Genomic DNA, 20,759 nt, shown 5'->3' with positions numbered 1-20,759 from the left:
GATGCTGGGACACAACTGACCAACTATTCCTATGCCCCCACAGATGCTGCCTGGCCTGCTGGATCACCAAGGTATTTGAACCCCAAATTAATCTTTACATGAGGAAGATTGGAATTTGCCTAAGAATTGATCGATTCAAATATCCATCTTGCAGAAGTGTACAGAGACTAAAGGAAAGGAGTCTAGGAATTTTGTACATTCTAATGAAATCATGTCTCCCTCCTTTAAACTCAGAACTCCTGAAAAGACTCATCTGCCATCCTGATAACCAATCTGATGAATTATCAGTGTAGTCCCTCTGAAGCACCTATACTGTTTTTTTAAAAATAAAGAAAGAAATCTAAACTTGATGCTCTATTTTGTATATAATTGTAGTAAGATATCTTTACTCGTACTCAAATTGCTACGTGCACCAGTTTAATTTATTCATTCATTGCTTTTGGATATTGATGTGCCAGAGCTGAAGGTCTGGAAATCGTTCCCTAAGCTCATCGTTTTTTTATCTGTCCTTCCTCCTTTCAGACACACTTTAAATTTTAACTCTTTGGCTAAACTATTGCTTGTGTTCACTAATGTCAACTTTTGTGGCTTGGGGTTATGTTTTAACTGATAATCCAACTTAGCTTCAAGATGCTATGATCATGAAAATTGTGGTTTAATGCACTATGGTGTCTGCACCAAAACATCAATGAAGCCCTGCCAGCAATGGACTATTTTGTCCTTTGTTCATTAAACCAAGAATTGGATCAGTAAGTGTGTAGAAGCCTGCATAACAAAGACGGTAAAGGTACCAAGAATTGGATCAGTAAGTGTGTAGAAGCCTGCATAACAAAGACGGTAAAGGTACCAAGAATTGGATCAGTAAGTGTGTAGAAGCCTGCATAACAAAGACGGTAAAGGTACCAAGAATTGGATCAGTAAGTGTGTAGAAGCCTGCATAACAAAGACGGTAAAGGTACCAAGAATTGGATCAGTAAGTGTGTAGAAGCCTGCATAACAAAGACGGTAAAGGTACCAAGAATTGGATCAGTAAGTGTGTAGAAGCCTGCATAACAAAGACGGTAAAGGTACCAAGAATTGGATCAGTAAGTGTGTAGAAGCCTGCATAACAAAGACGGTAAAGGTACCAAGAATTGGATCAGTAAGTGTGTAGAAGCCTGCATAACAAAGACGGTAAAGGTACCAAGAATTGGATCAGTAAGTGTGTAGAAGCCTGCATAACAAAGACGGTAAAGGTACCAAGAATTGGATCAGTAAGTGTGTAGAAGCCTGCATAACAAAGACGGTAAAGGTACCAAGAATTGGATCAGTAAGTGTGTAGAAGCCTGCATAACAAAGACGGTAAAGGTACTCCCTGATCCGAATCCACAGAAAAATTGGGATGTCAACTTGCTGCTGAAGGTCAGGTTAAAGACATTCAAGTCACAAGACCCTCCCCTCTATAAGAAATCAAAGTACAATCTGCAAGGCAATCAGAAAAGCAAGAGATGGTATCAGCTCGGGCCACTAGAGAACATTATGGCTACACGGTGACCATACCAGGGAATGCATGCTATCAGGGACTTCAAAGCAAAGCCGAGCAGCAGTACTTGCAAAAGCGTGGCACTTCCCGTAGTGTTAAACATATGTTTGCTTGGAAGAGGGAGCCAGTAGGGAGGTGCTTCCCCCATGGTCACTGCTGCTGATGTCAGGGTAGCCTTGGTGAATCCATGGAAAGCAAGTATCCCAGAGTCCAGGGACATGCTCTTTAAGACATACATACAACACGGTAATAGGCCATTTCGGCCTATGAGTCCGTGCTGCCCAATTACAGCCCGTTGTCCTACAACCCGTGCATTTTTTTTTTAAAAAGGTTGAGTGGAAACCGAAGCACCCAGGGAAAATCCACGCAGACACAGGGAGAACATACAATCTCCTTACAGGCAGTGGGGGGATTCGAACCCCAGTCGCAGGCATTGTGACAAATTCACGCTAATCACTATTCTGACCGTGCTGCCCTGAGAGCCTGCACAGATCAACTGGCAGGTGTATTCACAATCATCTTCAATCTCTCCTCATAGCGTGCTTTATTCCCCATTTGCTTCAAGAAGGCCACCATCAGTCATTACCAAAGAAAAATATAATCCAAAGTGACTACTACAAGCTGTTCACACCTCACAGCAACTCTAGCTTACCAGCCAGCCTTTACCCACTTCTATTTGCTTACTGTTCAAACAGATTCACAGCAGACACCATTTCCCTCGACCTCCACTTAGTCTTGGAACGCCAAAATGCCAAGGACACCTACGCTACAGCAGAATACAGCATCCACTTAAGTACCATAGTCCTGAGAAAATTTATTCCCAAACCTCAGGATATAGACCTCAGTGTCCTCCCTGCAATGGGATCATTGATGTTCTGCTGACAGACTGCAATTAGTGAAGAGGCATAACAACATCTCCACGATCACACGCAACACCGATGTTATTCAAGAATGTGTACTCAGCCCTCATTAATGTGGCTGAAGTCGAAAGAGTAGATTGTTTCAAATTCTTAGGAATGCACATCTCTAACGACCTGATCTGGAACAAACATGAAAGGAAAGTCAAGAAAATGCACCATTGGCTCTACTTTCTTAGAAAAGGAAGGAAGTACAACTACTGCGTGCATTCACTGAAAGTTTGCTTGCTGGATCTATCACAGTGTGATGTGGAGGCTGCTCTGCTCAAGATTAGAAACGATTAAGGACAGCGAAGGCAGCTCAGATAATAAAGCAAACTTTCCTCTCCTCCATGTGCACCTCCCAATGCTTGGGAAAAGCAGCCAATATAGTGAAAGACCCATCACTCAGATACACTCTCTTCTTCCATTGGAGAGAAGGGTTATGAGTGTAGAAGCATACACCAATAAGTTTAAAGACAGTTTGTTCATTGCAACCATCAGGCTCCTAAATGAATCCCATAACAGCTGATCCTTCTTTTCATCACAATTCTATTCTCTTGAATTGTGCTGTTCACACATTACCTGGTAATCTGCTCACTGACTAGTGACAAATAAAATTTATGATTTTCCAAAGGAGCTCAGCTTAAAATCCCTATGCCATAAGTGCTCTGTGATTAGTAAGGGATTACCTAAGGTGGTATGTGAGGGGAAAGAAAATGTTTGAAAGCGCTTAATTGTACCTCATTGACTCGTTATGTGCATGGTTTCATAACTCCAAAGAAAATGGACCAATCACAATTTTTCTCAAGCAAAATAATTCAGTAACAATTGGGTCTAGAGCAGTGGTTCTCTATGATCTTTTACTGATCCTAGAGCACTGATGGCATAGGGATTACTTAAAGTGGTATGTGAGTGGAAGGAAAAAGTTTGAAAACCACTGCTTTAAACTATCAAGAACTCCTTAAAAGTCACATCTGCCATCCTGAGAATGTCTGATAATCATCATTGTAGTCCATATAGAGAACAAATACCGTCTTTTTTAACAAATAAGGAATGCAGAACTTTGTGTACTCTTGCCAACACACAATTTCATTGTATCTTTACTCATACTCAAGTCCTCCAGCAATAAAGGCAATATATCATTTAACTCTCTAACAACATTCGTCATATTCCCATGTGGTTTTGTGGTGACAGCAAACTTAAAAGTATTACACTCAAGCCCTCTGCTGAATGAGATAAATATGAAGTTGTTATAGGGCAAGCACTGATCCCTGTTGCACCCAAGAGTCACAGACTGTAAATCCCAGAAAGAGCAAATACATCTCCAAAGAACTTAAAATAATCAGACATCATTTCTCTTAGTTCCAGATTCACACTACTTAATCATATTATTATCTTCTAAATTTCTTCATATCACATGCTTTATTATAGGTTACCACATTTTTTCCATCTACCAATACAGGTCTACCCCGCTTTATGAATACTTGCTTTACGCAAATTTGCATTTATGCAGTAACCTGTGCTCACTTTTATAAAAGCAGAGCCATTATAGAGGCTGCTCTTCCTCGCTCTCTCTCTCTCTCTTACATTCCAGTCTCCTGTACCTCCCACCACCCGTACCTCCAAAGTCTCAGCCTAACTACACTATTTCTATTTTATATCTGTGTATTTATCATATCTTTCCTTCTTTTAATAAATGTTAGTGTTATTTTAGGTTTTATGTGTGATTTGGTATGTTTTGTTTTGGGTCTGGAAACACTAAAAAAAAATTTCCCATAGAAATCAATGGTAATTGCTTCTTTGCTTTACATCATTTCGGCTTACGAAAGTTCCGTAGGAACGCTCTAGTTTTGTAAAGTGGGGTATAACTTTCTTAAATGGTTACATTTGTTACCCTCCAGTCTACAGATAATCTACATTTTACTCAGGCGTGGAGATATGGAAAAGGCTACACAGCACAGAATCAGGCCCTTTGATATACCAAGTCCTTGCAGATAATTGAGTCGCCATTTATAAAAATCCTATTTACCTGCAACGGTCCATAAACTTCCAAAACTTAGCAATTCAAGTACAGTTCAACTTAAACCTTTCATTTGCCCTCCCTTTATCTATTTTCTAGTTGTCCTGAATTTTCACTTTTTTCTTGCAACTGTTCAAGCATTTGACTTAGATCTATCACCAGGTGGCGCTAAATAGTACAAGCAGACAACCATTACCTGTAATTCACAATTAAAGCTCTCATGGTACTGTATGTAGTTTTATGGTGACATTACTTTCCAACTGAAGAAAGAGAGCAATGAAAATATACGACTAGACATGGGATATAGATTTAAAATGATTTAAATTCTTCATATCGAACGTTTTTTAAAAAAAATTATAGAAATTGAATTTTTTTTGAAGTTTGCAAACTAGAAAAATAACTATGTTTTGGAGAATGAATACTTTTAACATTGTCCATCAATTAAAACATTTTTGAATCAAAATGTATAACATTTAATCATGTGAAGTTCAGTAACTGAGAAGTATGGTTCAAAATTTTTACTTTTAACGTTCTTTTACAATGTAGATAAAAATTCAATGGTATCAGAGAAAATGCATTAAAACATTGGTAGGCCATGGGCTAATGAACATTTTGTTCACAATGCAAAATTCAACTGTACATGAGGACTAAATCTTTGTGCACAAGGAAACAGTTTTACATGATCTTTCCCTTACTTGATTCACCCTTTGAAGAGTATAAAGGAACTCTGGGTCCAAATCAATAATGTGGGGTTGGGTGGAAATAACAGGGAGAGGGTGAAATACAATCAGCGGTAAAGCCAGTCATGGCTTGACAGTATCAACATGATAAACAATGGCTTATAAAGGGAGGATTCTACCTGACCAAAATTTTGTTGAAGAGACAAACCAAGTTAATCATTTTAAATTAATCAAATTCACGGACAATATCAAAAGCTAGAAAGGGCAATTTAGAAAATCCAGAATGAGTAAAAAAGATGTGAACAGTCCAAACAATAGAAACAGGAATTTTAGAGAGAGCTGTAAATAGAAAAGGAAATTGACAACATGCTTATTAATGCATCATTGGTACTGATATAGATAGCTAAGGATAAAATTGCAAAGGGACAAGATGAATTAGCAGTACCAACTCTTGGTGCCAAACCAATGTTGAACAGCATTAAGAAATGAATGAGATTTGCAATACAGAGCTTAAATATGAACATGAAAATGCAGAGATTTGGTATGACATCAGAAACCCTAACAAATTTCTACAGATGTGAAGTAGAAAGTGTTCTGACCAGCTGCATTATGATCTGGTATGGGGACAATAATACCCCTGAGTGAAAAGCCCTCAAAATGTAATAGACACAGCCCAGAACATCACAGGCAAAACCCTCCCCACTATCGAGAACATCTACAGGGAACACTGCCAACAGAGAGCAGCAGCAATCATCAAGGATCCAGTACATGCTCTGTTCTCACTGCTGCCATCAGGAAAAAGGTATAGGTGGCATAAGATTTATACTACCAGGTTCAGGCACAGCTGCTACTCCTCCACCATCAGACCACTCAATAATTAACGCATGCAGGGACTATTACTTTTGCACTTACATTGATTTTTTTTATTTTCTCTGTATTGTACATTTATTTATGTTTACATGTGTACATTTATTTTGCACTCTCCAGAATGGAGGACCATCGCCTTCCCAAGATCGTGTTCTATGGGGAGCTCTCCACTGGCCACCGAGATAGAGGTGCACCAAAGAAGAGGTACAAGGACTGCCTAAAGAAATCTCTTGGTGCCTGCCACATTGACCCCCGCCAGTGGGCTGATCTCGCCTCCAACCGTGCATCTTGGCACCTCACAGTTCGGCGGGCAGCAACCTCCTTTGAAGAAGACTGCAGAACCCACCTCACCGACAAAAGACAATGAGGAAAAACCAAAAACCCAACCAATTTTCCCTTGCAACCGCTCCAACCGTGCCTGCCTGTCCCGCATCGGACTTGCCAGCCACAAACGAGCCTGCAGCTGACGTGGACATTTACCCTTCCATAAATCTTCGTCCGCGAAGCCAAGCCAAAGAAAGAAGAACCAATAAGTGGTAATTCAGCTTCGACCACAGGAAAAACAATCTCAGGTTTGTATATGGTGTTATGTATGTATTCTGACAATAAATCTGAAATATCAAATATCAAACAGGATACACACTTAAATAAGTAAAACAAAGTTAGTGAAAACTGCTCATGTGAATTTTATTTTCTAATCTTCACAAAAATGTATTTAATATAGAAATAAATGTTCAAGGTTCAAAGTTCAAATTTATTAAAATACATACATGACATCACATACAAACCTGAGATTGGTTTTCTTGCTGGCCAGGCAGAATTACCACTTATTGCTAACTATAAGCTTTACTCGAGAAAAAATAGATATACACAAAAGGGAGAAATGTAAACAAACTGACTGCAATATAAAAAAAATCAGTGATAAATAATGTGCAAAGTAAAAGTCTTTAAATGAGTCCCTGATCAAGTGCGTTTAAGAGGCTGATAGTTGAGGGGGAGCAACTGTTCCTGTAGCTCCTGGTGTGAGTCTTGTAGCACCTATATCTCTTTCCTGACAGTTTCTGCATTTCAAATTAATTTCTTGTGCAAAGGAATCTGCAAAATTTTAAGATGATGTGAATTTTTTTAAAAAAAGCTGATTTATTATGTCTAAATATAGTAAATGTTTTACTGGAATTCTGGATAGGAACACAAACACACTGACACAAATGGATAGTGTTTCCGATGTTCTGATCTAAAATGAAAAAAGCATGTACAAATGTTCCTGCTGCAAAATGCAAATGAACGGAAGGAGCATTATTTATAGCAATATGAAGTTTGAAGATCAAACAAAAATAGCCAAGAGAAACATTTACACTGCTATCTGCTGTACCCAAAGAATTAACTCAATCATGTCCAATAAGCACCAACCTGACACACTGTATTGTGGAGTGGGGAAAAGTTCTTTTATTAAAAACACTTAGCCCAGTTAGAAAATACTGATCAGCAATTAAGTGATGCTTATATTCTTGAGTGTTGGTAGGGTTTCCAAGATAAATTATTACACTGATCTAGTTAAAATCATTTAACTATTAGCTATCGTGGACGCACAACATCTCCTCACTTGTCAGGAAGGCGCAACAGAGACTACACTTCCTGAGAAGACTGAAGAGGGCAAGGCTACTAGTTACCATTATGTCACCCTTCCACGTCCTGGCTGGCTGAATCAAAGTGTAGTAAGGTTGCTACAGAGTAATGGATCAGAGGTCAATCCACAGGACCATAAGAGTGGCACAGAGGATCACTGGAGTCTCCTTCCACATTCCACATCGACGTGATCTACTGGGATTATTGTCTGAAAAGGGTGCATAAAATCATTGAGGACCCCTTCCATCCCATACACAGAATCTTTCAGCTGCTCCTGTCGGGAAAGAGATACAGGAGGATCAGAGCCAGCACCTCCAGGCGGAGGAACAGCTTTTTCCCATGGACAGTGAGGATGCTGAACGACCAAAGGAACTGCTCACATTCATCATCCTAGACTCTCACATTCATTAAGCAATATTTATTATTCATTTGTATGCATGAATACTTTTTGTCCTGCATATGTATTGCTTATCAGTATGTGTGTTATGTCTGGTTGTGTGTCTGTGTGTTTTGCACCGAGGACCAGAGAACACTGCTTCGTTGGGTAGTACTTGTCCAATCGGATGATAATAAACTTGACTCTGTTATATGGCTATTACATTAAATTCCGTTATCTCAGTGTCCATACATTCCACAACATTGCTCAGAGGTAGTTCCTGGCAATACACATTAGCACAAATATTCAACAGTCTTATTTTTATGACAAGTAAATTACCTTGCTAACATCATCACTCATTTAACAAGACCAGGATTGATAAAAAGGGACTGATCAAACTGGACAATTAAATAGTATTCATCCAGCCCTGGAAGCCTTTCTACTTACAAACAGACCATAACTTAACAATCTTTTTTCTTTAACAGTATATTTTTAATTTCTTCTGTAATTAATATTTGGACCACTTTCTTGGTGCCTTTAGGAATGCATATTTATTGGAAATCATGCATTACTTCTTCAGATGTTAATTTTTGTCTATCCAATTTTATACCCTTTGATGTGGTCTTCCAGTCATTCACTGATAATTCACAACCCCTCAGACCTTCACTTGAATTGTGAGCCGCAATTTCGGATCAAGCTGCATAAACATTCAAATTTAATATAAAAACTGTCAAATTATGTTCACTTTTTTGTGGGGCTGCTTAAAAATAAAATGATGAAGCAACCCTTTTTCTCTGCACTGTTTTGTACTTTATTCCCTAACTAATTAACATAGAACACTACAGCACAATACAGGCCCTTCATCCCTCAATGTTGTGCCAACCCATATATTCTTTTAAAAAAAAGTACTAAACCCACCCTACCCCGTAATCCTCTATTTTCTTCCATCCTTGTGTCTTAAGAGTCTCTTAAATGCCCCCAACGTTTCAGTCTCCACCACCATCTGCGGCAAGGCATTCCAGGCACCCACAACTCTGTGTGTAAAAAAAATTTACCCTGATGTAGCCCCTAAACCTCCTTCCCTTAACTTTGTACTTATGTCCTCTGGTGTTTGCTAATCCTCTCCTTTGAAAGAGGTGCTAGCTGTCCACCCTATCCTCACCACACCTCATAATCTTGTCGATCTCTATCAAGACTCCTCTCATCCTTCTATGCTCCAAAGAGAAAAGTCCCAGCTCTGCTAACCTTGCATCATAAGACTTGTTTTCCAATCCAGGAAACATCCTAGTAAATCCTCCTCTGCACTCTCTCCATAGTTTACACATCCTTCCTATAATGAGGTGATCACAATTGAACATAATACTCTAAGTGAGATACCACCAGAGATTTGTAGAGTTGCAACATGGCCTCTCTACTCCTGAATTCAATCCCCTATTAATGAATCCCAGCATCCCATGGGCCTTCTTAACTCTCCTATCAACCTGTGTGGTGACTTTTATGGATGTATGGATTTGAAGCCTGTACTCGGCCTTCTGGTTTGTCCTTCCAAAATGCATCACTTCACACCTATCCAGATTGAAATCCCTCTGCCACTTTTCTGCCCAACTCTGCATCCTGTCTATATCCACTTGTAACCTTCGTCAACCTTCAGCTCTATCTACAATTTCTCCAACCTTGGTGTCATCCACAAACCCACTTAATTGAGATTCCTCTTATGTACATTGCAGGAGTTCGTTCTCTATTTTGCTGATACTAATTTCAGTTCCCCAACCGATATGCATATTGTAATCCCCTGATTAATGCATTACACTTGTTATATGCACTTCAAATTTCCTCATTTGTCCCATCTTCTACATCACAACGTGCCCAGTGCCCCCATCAATAAGAGATGCAAAAGTGAGCCCCTTCAGAGGTTCCAAGAGTCTATGCATTTTTCTCCAATAAACATAGTCTCTTGTCTAGTCCAGCATTAACCCGAGTTCCTGGTTCCAAACCTCCAATATGATCAGGAAGCTATTAATTCTATTTAAATTAGTTAAAAGGCTTAGCGTGGTCAACAATACGAATCATAAGAAAAACAATTATCTTGACATTCAACCATCTCTTTTATAAGACGGCCAATTTGCATAATCGTTGTTGGTCTGAGTGTTCTCTCAGTATCTGTCCAGTAGTAGAAATTTCCTTTCATTTGTGACAATTACAACCAAACACAATATACCAATGTAATTGCATAAATTATTTATTAAATCAAGGGATTAGCATGCTATTTGAGGTTAATTGATCTTTTATCATATCCATACAACAAAATTTTATCTTATAGGAGCCATCTTGGTTCTTAAGAGTAAAACAAGGAAGTGTGCAGATGCTGTGATTGTAGAAAATACACTAAAGTGCTGGAGAAATTCAACAAGTCCTGCAGTGTCGATAGGAGACAAAGATAAATAATCAACATTTCAGGCCTGAGCCCTTTGTGAAGGCATGAGCAAATGGCAGGCAGGCACATGAATACAAAGGTAAGGGTAGGAGGGAAGAAGATTCAGGGGGAGGAGCACAGACCAACAGCCAGGGAGCCATAGATGAATATGGATAGGAGAGCAAGAAGGAAACACTTGAGAACTGATTGGGATAGGGGATAGCTTTGTGAATGCAAAGCTGGAGGAGAGAGAGAGAAAGGGCAGGGAACTTGAGGAAAGGAGATAAAGAGATAGGAACGAAGGAGATGAGTGAAGGGGTGCTAATGGAAACCAGAGAAGTTGAGGTTAATGCCATCTTGTTAGAAGGTGCCCAGACAGAATAGGAGGTGTTATTCCTCCAATTTGCACATCGTCTCAGTTGGGAAGTGCATGAAACCATAGACAGACAAGATAGCCTGGGAATGGGGTGGGGAATTGAAATGGGTGGCCACTGGCAGATCCCCGCTATTACAGTGGACAGAGCAAAGATGTTCAACAAAACAATCTCCTTGTCTGCATCCACCCTCTCCAATGTACTGGAGGCCACAACGGAAATACCAGATGTGGTAGATGACCCCCTGAAGATTCAAAAGTGAAGTATTGCAATACTTGGAAAGGCTACTTTGGCCCCTAATGGCAGTGAACAGGGGAGGTATGGGCACAAGTGTAGCATTTTCTGCAGTAAAAGGGGGGCACTGGTTCTTAGATGCCATTTAGTGATCTTGTAAAGAAGTTCATAACACAAGGTCTGGGAGCAGGAATACACTATTCAGCTGTTCAAGCATTCAACAAAATCATGGCCACTTCTCTATCTTCAATTCTATTTTTTTCTGATTTATTCCACTATTTCTTGACTGCTCAAATATTCAATCTCTCCATGATAGACAGTTCCAAAGATTCACCACCTGAATAGTCCTGAGACTGTGACCCCTGGAACTGGACTCCCTAGCAGACAAAACCTTCTCCCACATCTAACCTTTCAAACACAGAATAAATTTTGTACATTTTATTCTTCAAAACCAGTCATTCTCAACCATTTGTTGGCTATGGCCACCTTCAGACTGCTCAAAGTTTATGGGCGCATTTCCTGTGAAGCAGTCAAGTTTAGATAGTTTCTTCCTCATTTCTCTCCTAACGACTACATAAAACACATAAAAATACTTCATAATTTCAGTCTATGGTCCTCCTGAAATGTGCAGTGACTCCCGGGGGGGGGGGGGGGGGGGGGGGGCATCCACCACCCCATTGAGAATGGCTGTTCTAAACTACCGCAAGTAAAAGGCTACTCAATCTTCCCTCATATCATAGACCTGTCATCACAGGAACTAGTTGGATGAATCATCACTAAACAGCTGTAATCATTTAGAAGTCCAAGTATACACACTACTCCAGGATAATGTCTCCACGGGGCCCAAATAATCAAAATAAGATGCTTTTCCTATTGTACTCAGATTCACCAGCATTGGAGATGTACCATTTCACTTCCAGAGTCTGTGCTCCTACAAATGGTCTTTCACTGGCTTTTGTACAAGGATATTGGTTCAAGTCCATCTGAAAATCAAAACTTCCTAATTCCTTAAAAATTAAGTAAATATTCAGCTTTTCTCTTCATTTCAACCATCCACTTTCTACAATGTATGTAATCTGCCATGTCACTTAACTTGTTTATAGCCTTTGCAGCTTTTTCCCTTCCTTATCACTCCACATATTCCAACTTAGTTTTAAACTGTCATCAAAACTAGAAATATTCCAATTAGTTCCCTCAGCCAAATCATTGATATAGATGGACAGTTGGGAGCAAAGTATTAGTCCTTGTTGTATGCTACTCGTCACAGCCCATCAACATGAGAAGGACCTGTGTATTCATACCCTTTAGTTTCTGTTAGCCAACTTTAAATCCACAGTGGCATTTTACCACCAATTCCACATGCTCTAAATTTGTTCACCAAGCTCCTCTGTAGAGCCTGATTAAAAGCCATCTAAAAATCCAAATACACCACATGGTCTGATACCATTCAACTATTCCACTAGATCCATCTTCAAGGAACTCCAATAAGTTAATTAAATGCAAGTTTCCATTCATAAATCCATATTGACTCTGTTCAAGGTTTGATCATTTCTGGCGTTTTGATATCAGATAATTTATTATGGATTCCAGGAATTCCTAACTACCAACAGATCAATGGATTTTTTCCCCCTTTTTTTTAAAGTAGGGGGCATCAAATTTGGTACCCTCTAATCAGCAAGTCCTTTCCAGAATCTATAACATGTTGAAAGATGATAATCAGAGCATTCATGATCCACTGAGCTATCTTCCTCAAAATACCAGAGATGAATCAGTTTGCAGGATCATGAACATCTCCAGCACTAGTTTACTATGCTTGTTTCTTTCATTTCCTCAAGTCCACATGATCCTTATCTGAGAAGTTTGTTGATATCAACAAAGTTCTTGTTAATTCCTCTGCCATTTTCTTATCTCCCATTATAAATTCTTCTATCTTGTCTGTAAATGATCCACAAATGCTTTATTAGACTTTTCATTTTTACAGATTTTTAGAAGCTCTTATGGTTCATATTGTGTTTCTTTCTAGTTCAGCATTTTTTTTGATTTTCTTTTTCTTTTCCGCTTTTGATTCAACATCTTATGAATTTATTAACATTCCCAGTCCTCAGGCCAAGTACAATTTCTGTCAACTTTAAATTTAACACCATCTTTGATTTCTTCTGTATGTTTAAACTACTTTTCCTATTGGACATTGTGTACTGAAAGAATGTATATAGAGTATGAATTGTGTATTATCTCTTTCAATGCAAGCCATTGCCTACCCACTGTCGTACCTTCCCAATCTATGACAAGCAACCTATTTCTTATAACTTCACGGTTTCTTTGAATTGATAATACTGGTTCCAGAACTAGGACCAAACTTGATGCAAACTTCTGTCAATTTATTGCCCAGTCCTTCTTTGGGGCTCCTTTACTACAAGGTTAGTAAATTACCATTTCTTTCTTTTTTAAATATTTTTATCAATATTTTATGGTATAAACAACAGTATAATTGTACAATCTGCTACAAGATTTGAAAAAATGTACAATTTTCTCATAATAAGGAAATTTAGTATACCATCGTGACAATTAAGTAAAATTTAACATCAAAAAACCCCAAAAGAAAAAAAAAAGAGAAAAAAATATCAAAACCCGTTCCTCTAAGTAAGGATGAAAGCTGACATGCATGAATGAAGTGACATCAACTTAGAGAGGGACAACACAGCACCAAAATTTCAGAACAACCTTAAATCTTCAGATTATAATAATAGTCCATAAATGGGCCCCATGTCTTTTGGAATTTAGCATTTGAATCCTTGATAAGTGGATCTAATTTTTTCTAGGGTTAAATAATATCCCTTACCCATTGTGCATGTGTAGGTGGAGTGTTATCTTTCCATTTAATCAAAATGGCACATCTGGCGATCAATGATATGAAAGATGAAATTAGACTTTAAATTAAAGTCGTCAGTAATTCATCAACATCTTGAGGTGACCCAAAAAGAGCAATTAAATGGCAAGATTTCAATTTAAATGTAAGAATAAGAAAGACCCTTTTTTAATATGATAAGCAAATGAGTCCTTTGCTTAGTCAGATCCACAATGTACGGATTGATCAACATTTAAAAGAATTTTCTTTTTTTTTCCTGCACATCTGACCATTAAAGTTCACATGACAGAAGCACAATGACAATTATCAAAATGACTACTTCATAAATATCATCATCTCAAAAAAACCGATAAGCCTTAAGCAACGCTCAACATTATTTTTCTGGATACAACAGCAAACTACGAACAATGTTGATCTAACAAACAAAATGATGAAATCTTTACAGGCAAATGGAGCTCCACTTTAAAAGATCGGTGGGAAGTAGGTGGAACAGAAAATCCATAACTTATGCACATCTCCAATTGCTCGAGGAGGCAGCGATGTTGTCTTTTAAAATCTTTACAGTCCTAATATCCATTATTGTTAAAACCAGCAATGAAGAAATGACTTGGAGGGATTTTGAAGCTGGGGAAGTACTTCCATGCAATTCAGTCTCTTGAGTTTCTACAAGTTAGACACCCTGGGATTGCTGCTGAGTATCCCATGTCTGGTTTATGCTTTAGCAACAATATGTCATTAAATGAACATTTAATGTAGTGGATAGGGTGTCAGTCAAACAGGCTGCTTTTGCCTGGATGGCGTGAAACTCCTTGAATTTTCAACGTGTTCTTTAATATGTACTCAGCCAGGCATTTGGAGAGAATTCCTTCACTCTTCTACCTTAATCTTAAAGATTTTGTGGAAAGGCTTTGAGAAGTTAACATGAATCACTCATCACAAGATAAGAAGTGAATATCACTCTTTGTAATATGATGAGAGAGGGAAGATCTTCATTGCAGCTGAGGGTGGTGCCCATTTCTGCAGCAATGAGACAAGTGTCTGAAATTATTGACTTTCTCATCACAGTCTGTGAGGTACAATTTCCAGCCAATGGAATGTAATACTCTTCAATTTCATGAGGATTTCCTTTCATGCAAATGTTGACCAAATTTATCAATTTTCTTCTTTTGTCCACAATGCAGTAATGAGGTCACTGTTTTAAGTGGAACCCAAAGGCATGGTCAGTTTGTCAGCATTACTCTTCAACACTATATCCAGACATCTGGGATGTTGCCAGACCCCATTTCCTTTGCTGTTTTTATTTCACACAACTGTTTTTAAATATCATGTGGAAAGTATCAAGTTGAGTGAGCCTGGCTTCTTTGAAGGCAGAAACCTCAGGAGGAGGCCAAGATGACTTATCTATTTGGCAGTACTGGTTGAAGGCAGTTGCAAACACTTCAGCCTCGTCTTTTGAATTTGTGTGCTTGCTTCACCCATCATTAATGGCGTGTGTTCATTCAGCCTCCTTCTTAAATTGTTTAATGAGTTCAGATTATAATTAGATATAAAATTTAGATTTGGTCCTTTGGCAGTTGATTAATTTCAGTTGAGATCTTTCAGCTCGCTTTGTCATCTTTACAATGTGAAGGAAAAGTAGTAGGGTATAAGTTTCTGTCCATCTACTTTTACAAATCAGTTATCTCTGAATAAAAAAAGGTCAGGTGTTTTCTGAAATCTACAGTTTGACCTGCGATCCTAATCACTGATTAGAACTGATCTTAATGAGATTTGTCATTAAGTTATATTTATCATTATCCCAAACCTTTGGAATTGACATAATAAAATGCAACATTTACTTGGAAATTCACAATAGTTAATTTTAGTAGTTGCCCACACCTAATTCTCATATTATTCCCTTGGCAGTACTTATTTTTGGCAGCAACATGGATTGATTAACCATTTGTTCCTGGAGATGCAATAAGTGGGAAAGGCATCAAATATTGGATCTCGAGTCCCAATACTCAAAATGCCCTGGTAGTCAGTTAGCTCATTGCTCAAAGGCCTTTCAATTATTTTTAGATATCTTTAATAATAGAAATATTTTTAAAATTCATGTTGTTTAAAATTTGTAAAAAACACAATTAAAATATCTTAAAACACTAAAACTGAATTAGGAACATTAAGAATAAAAAGACAAATAGACAGATCACTTGGTTGCTTTAACTTCAATCGAATGAATAAGTTTGAGCTACATGCACAACTGGGGTCCCAGATATAAAGGGCATTCATCCATCAGCTCAGCAAATCAATGCATTAGCACTGGAATCTGAAGGGAATCATTGATCTGTACATAAATGTGCTCTGGTATCGGAGCTTCAACTTTTCTCTGACTTCAATATGCAAGCTCAGAAAGCAAGAAAAAAGCCAAGCTGCGAGGAAGATGTAGTTTGTTACTGCAAACAGTTGAAATAAATTTACCAAATTAGAAAACTGCATCCAGTTTTAAAAAGTGACTCAAATTTATTGAATAGAATGGTTCTTAGTCAAATTTTTTCATTAAAACCAATCATAGAACACTACAGCACATTACAGGCCTTTCAGCCCTCGATGTTGTGCCAACCAATGGATTCCTTTAGACAAAGTACTGAACCCTCCCTACCTCACAACTCTCTACTTTTCTTCCATCCATGGCCAATCTGAAAGTCTCTTAATTGCCTTTACCAACATCCCCGGCAGGGCATTCCAGGCACCCACAACTCTCTACGTAAAAAAACTGATGTCTCCCCTAAACTTTCCTCCCTTAACTTTGTGCACATCCTCTGGTGTTTGCTATTCCTCCCCTAGGAAACAGGCACCGACTGTCCACCCTATCTATGCCTCTCATAAATTTGTAGACCTCTATTAAGTCTCCTCTCATCCTTCTACATTCCAAAGAGAAAAGTCCCAGCTCTGCAAACCTTGCTTCATAAGACTTATTTTACAATCCAGGCAACATCCTGTAAATCTCCTCTGCACCCTCTCCATAATTTCCACACCCTTCCTAAAATGAGGTGACCAGAACTGAACACAATTCTCTAAGTGCGGTCTCATCAGAGAGATGCAATATGACCTCTCTACTCTTGAACTCATTCCCCTGATTAATGAAACCCAGCATCCCATGGGCTTTCTTAACTATCCTGTCAACCTGTGCACCAATCTTGAGGGATGAATGGATTTGGATCTCAAGGTCTCTCTGTTCATCCACACTCTTAAGTAAATGACCATTAACCCCTATACTCAGCCTTCTGGTTTGTCCTTCCAAAATGCATCCCCTCACACTTACCTGGATTGAACTCCATCTGCCTCTTCTCTGCCCAACTTTGCATCCTGTCTATATCCTCTTGTAAACTTTGACAACCTTTAGCTCCATCCACAACTTCTCCAACCTTCATATCATCTGCAAACTTACTGACCCATCCTTCTGCTTCTTCATCTAGGTCATTTATAAAAATCACAAACAGCGGGGGTCACTGATCTATTAGTCACTGATCTCCAGGCAAATTACTTTCCTTCCACCACTACTCTCTACTTTCTACCTGCAAGCCAATGTTTTATCCACACAGGCAAAGTTCCATTGATCTCCTGCCTCATGACTTTCTGAACGAGTCTCTCATAGGGGACCTTACCAAATGCTTTGCTGAAATCCATATAGACCACATCTACCACCCTACCCGCATCAATTTCTTTTGTTACCTCCTCAAAAAACTCAATTAGGCTTGTGAGGCATGTCCTTCCCTTTACAAAGCCATGCTGACTATCCTTGAGTCCACTGCCCTTGACAAATGGCTCAACTGGGGTTTGAAAATATGTAAGGTTCTGACAATATGGATTTAATTACAGGTTAAATTGCTAACATCACCTAAGATAGTTAAAGATACTGATAAATAATTAATGCTCGACTACCAATTTTTGATTTGCAATGCTTGCTACAAATCTTTCTCAGACCCATCAATTTGCAAGGAAAGGAAGTTATATACAAGTTGGGGAGAAGAGTTTAAAAGGAAGTATATGCAGGGCTCAGCGCATTAGTCAACCAATCAAATCGCGATTCATTTGCAGGAAAAAATAAAAGTAAAGCATGCACAAGGAGGGGGCATTGTTGGAGTGGAGAGTGTGTGAGTGGTCCACTGTAGAAATGGTGAGTTAGAGGCTTTGGTTTGAGAGGCTTTGGTCAATTGAAGCTGAGGATGTGCTCCTGGTAGGCCAGGCAAGATCTTTTTGAAATAACCCAGAGTAGGTAGTGGAGATGGCAGTGACGCATGGGCTAAGCTCCAATTGCAGCATGTGGGAAAACATGTCCCTGATGATGACACTTGCAAGTGCACCCATGTGCAGCTCTTCACAGACTGTATTAGGGAACTGGATATGGATGAACTCTGGATCATTCAGAAGTTAGAGGGGATGATGCACAAAAGCTTTAAGGAGGGAGTCATACCCAAGAGGCAAGAGACAGGTAACAGTGTCTATTAGGAGAGGGAAGAGGAATAGGCAGTCAGAGCAGAGCAGCCCAATGGACACATCCCCCCCCCCCCACACCCCAAACAATAAGTATATTGTTTTGGATACTGCTGAGGGGATGATCTACCAAGAACGACATTATTGGCACAAACTCTGGCTCTTCATTTCAGAATGCGGAAGATACTGGATCTCAGGAGAGAGAGTTTGTAAAATGCCTATGGGATGTTTTTTTGGAGCAGCTTGTTGATAAGCCCACCAGGGGATCGGCAGTTTTGGATTGGGTGATGTGGTATGAACCTGAAGTGATTAGATAAGTAAAGGTAATGGAGCACTGAGGAAATAGTGATCATAACATGACAGAGTTCAGTTTCAAATTTGAAAAGAAAAAGCTGATACCAGTTGTGTCAATATTTCAGTGGAACAAAGGGAATTAGAGTGGTATGAGAGAGGAACTGGCCCAAGTTGACTGGAAAAGCAAGCTGGATGGAGGATGGCAGAGCAGAAATGGATGACATTTCGACAAGAAATAAAGAAAGCGCAGGATAGATATATTCCAAGAAAACGGAAAATTATAAATGGAAGAATGGAACAAATGTGGCTAACAAGAGAGGTTAAGGCTAAAATTAAAGCAAAAGGGAGGGCATACAAGGAAGCAAAATATAGTGGGAAAACAAAGGACTGGGAAACTTAAAAAAATTGACAAAAAGCGTCAAAAAAAGGTCATGAGACAAGAAAAGATGAATTATGAAAGGAAATTGGCAAATATACAAAAGAATTAAGAGTTTTTTAAATAGAGTAAAAGAGAGACCCAGGTAGATATAGGATCGATTGAAAATTATGCTGGAGAAATTATAATTGTTAAAAAAGAGATGGCACAGGAACTAAATGAATATTTTGCGTCATTCTTCACTGAGGAAGACCATAGTAATATACCTGATAGATGCCTCAGGGAATAGAATTAAGTAGAGTCAAGATTACTAGAGAGGTAGTGATTAGTAAACTGAATGGACTAAAGGTAGATAAGTTTCCAGGACTGGATAAGGTCTACCCATGTGTTCTAAAGGAGGTGGCTTTGGAGATTGTGGAGGCATTGGAATTGATTTTTCAGAAATCAACAGATTCTGACATTGTTCCGGAGGATTGGAAGGTCTCAAATGTAGTTCTGATGTTTAAGAAAGGAGGGAGGCAGAGAAAAATAAATTATAGGCCTATTAGTCTAACATTGGTAATTGGAAAATTATTGGAGTCAATCCTCCAGGATGAGGTTATGAAATACCTCAAGGTGCATGATGTGATAGGTCCAAGCCAGCATGGTTTCATGAAGGGAAGATCCTGCCTGACCAACCTAATGGAATTTTTTTTTGAGGAAATCTAAAGTAGGATGGACAAGGGAGAGGCTGTGGATGTTGTATATATGGATTTTCAAAAGGCCTTTGATAAGATGACATATAACAAGCTGCTTAATAAGATGAGAGCCCATGGAATTACAGGAAAGAGAATGGGTGGAGTATTGGCTGAAAGGCAGACAACAAATGGTAGGAATAAAGGGATTCTGTTCTGGTTGGTTGCCTGTTACTAGTGCTGTTTTGCGGGGTCGATGTTTGGACTGCTTTTTTTTTACAATGTATATTGATGATTTAGATTATAGAGTGAATGGTTTTGTGGCAAAGTTTGCAGATTACACAAAGATAGGTGGTGGAATAGGAAGTTTTGAACAAACCAAAAAGTTGCAGAGAGACTTGGACAGCTTAGAAGAATGGGCAAAATAATGGCAAATGAGATACTAAGTAGCAAAATGTATGGTTGTATCTTTTGGAAGAGGAAATAAGCAGGCAGATTATTATTTGGATGGGGAGAAAATTCAAAATTCAGAAGTGCAAAGGGACTTGAGAAACCTCGTGCAGGATAACCTAAAGGTCAATCACCAGATTGGATCGGCAGTAAAGAAAGCAAATGCTATGTTGGCATTAATTTCAAGGGGAATAGTGTATAATAGTAAAGAGGAGTTGATGAGGCTCTATGGGGCACTCGTGAGACCTCATTTGGAGTACTGTGTGCACTTTTGGGCCCTTTATCATAATGTTGGAGAGAGTACAGAGAAGATTTATACCAGGATGATTCCAGGAATGCAAAGGTTAACATATGAGGAATGTTTAGCACCTCTTGGACTCTACTCATTGGAGTATAGAAGAATGAGAGGGGATCTCATAGAAATATTTCATATGTTGAAAGAATTGGACAGAGTAGATGCGAATAAGATGTTTCCATTGGTGGGTGAATCCAGGACAAGAGGGCACAGTCTTAAAATTAGAAGGCACCCATTTAAAACAGAGATGAGGAGAAATTTCTTTGGTCAGAGGGTCATGGAATTCATTGCCACATCCAGCTGTGGAGGGCAGATTA

The 20,759-nt window shown here is 38.9% G+C and overlaps 2 long non-coding RNA genes across 2 annotated transcripts in view; one reads left to right on the top strand and one right to left on the bottom strand.

Annotated features, from left to right (window-relative positions):
• Positions 1-330, top strand: part of LOC138744948 (uncharacterized) — a 149,677-nt gene extending 149,347 nt beyond the window's left edge. The window contains exon 6 of the long non-coding RNA XR_011345892.1: positions 44-330. This is a non-coding gene — a long non-coding RNA (uncharacterized lncRNA). The remainder of the gene's footprint in view (positions 1-43) is intronic.
• LOC138744949 (uncharacterized) overlaps positions 1-20,759 on the bottom strand; it is a 275,183-nt gene that overhangs the window by 20,846 nt on the left and 233,578 nt on the right. The window lies entirely within an intron of this gene.

Source organism: Narcine bancroftii, chromosome 10, assembly GCF_036971445.1.
Source record: "Narcine bancroftii isolate sNarBan1 chromosome 10, sNarBan1.hap1, whole genome shotgun sequence".
Taxonomy (NCBI): Eukaryota; Metazoa; Chordata; class Chondrichthyes; order Torpediniformes; family Narcinidae; genus Narcine; species Narcine bancroftii.
Note: the sequence above shows the minus strand (reverse complement) of the source record. Positions and strands in the feature narration are given on the sequence as shown.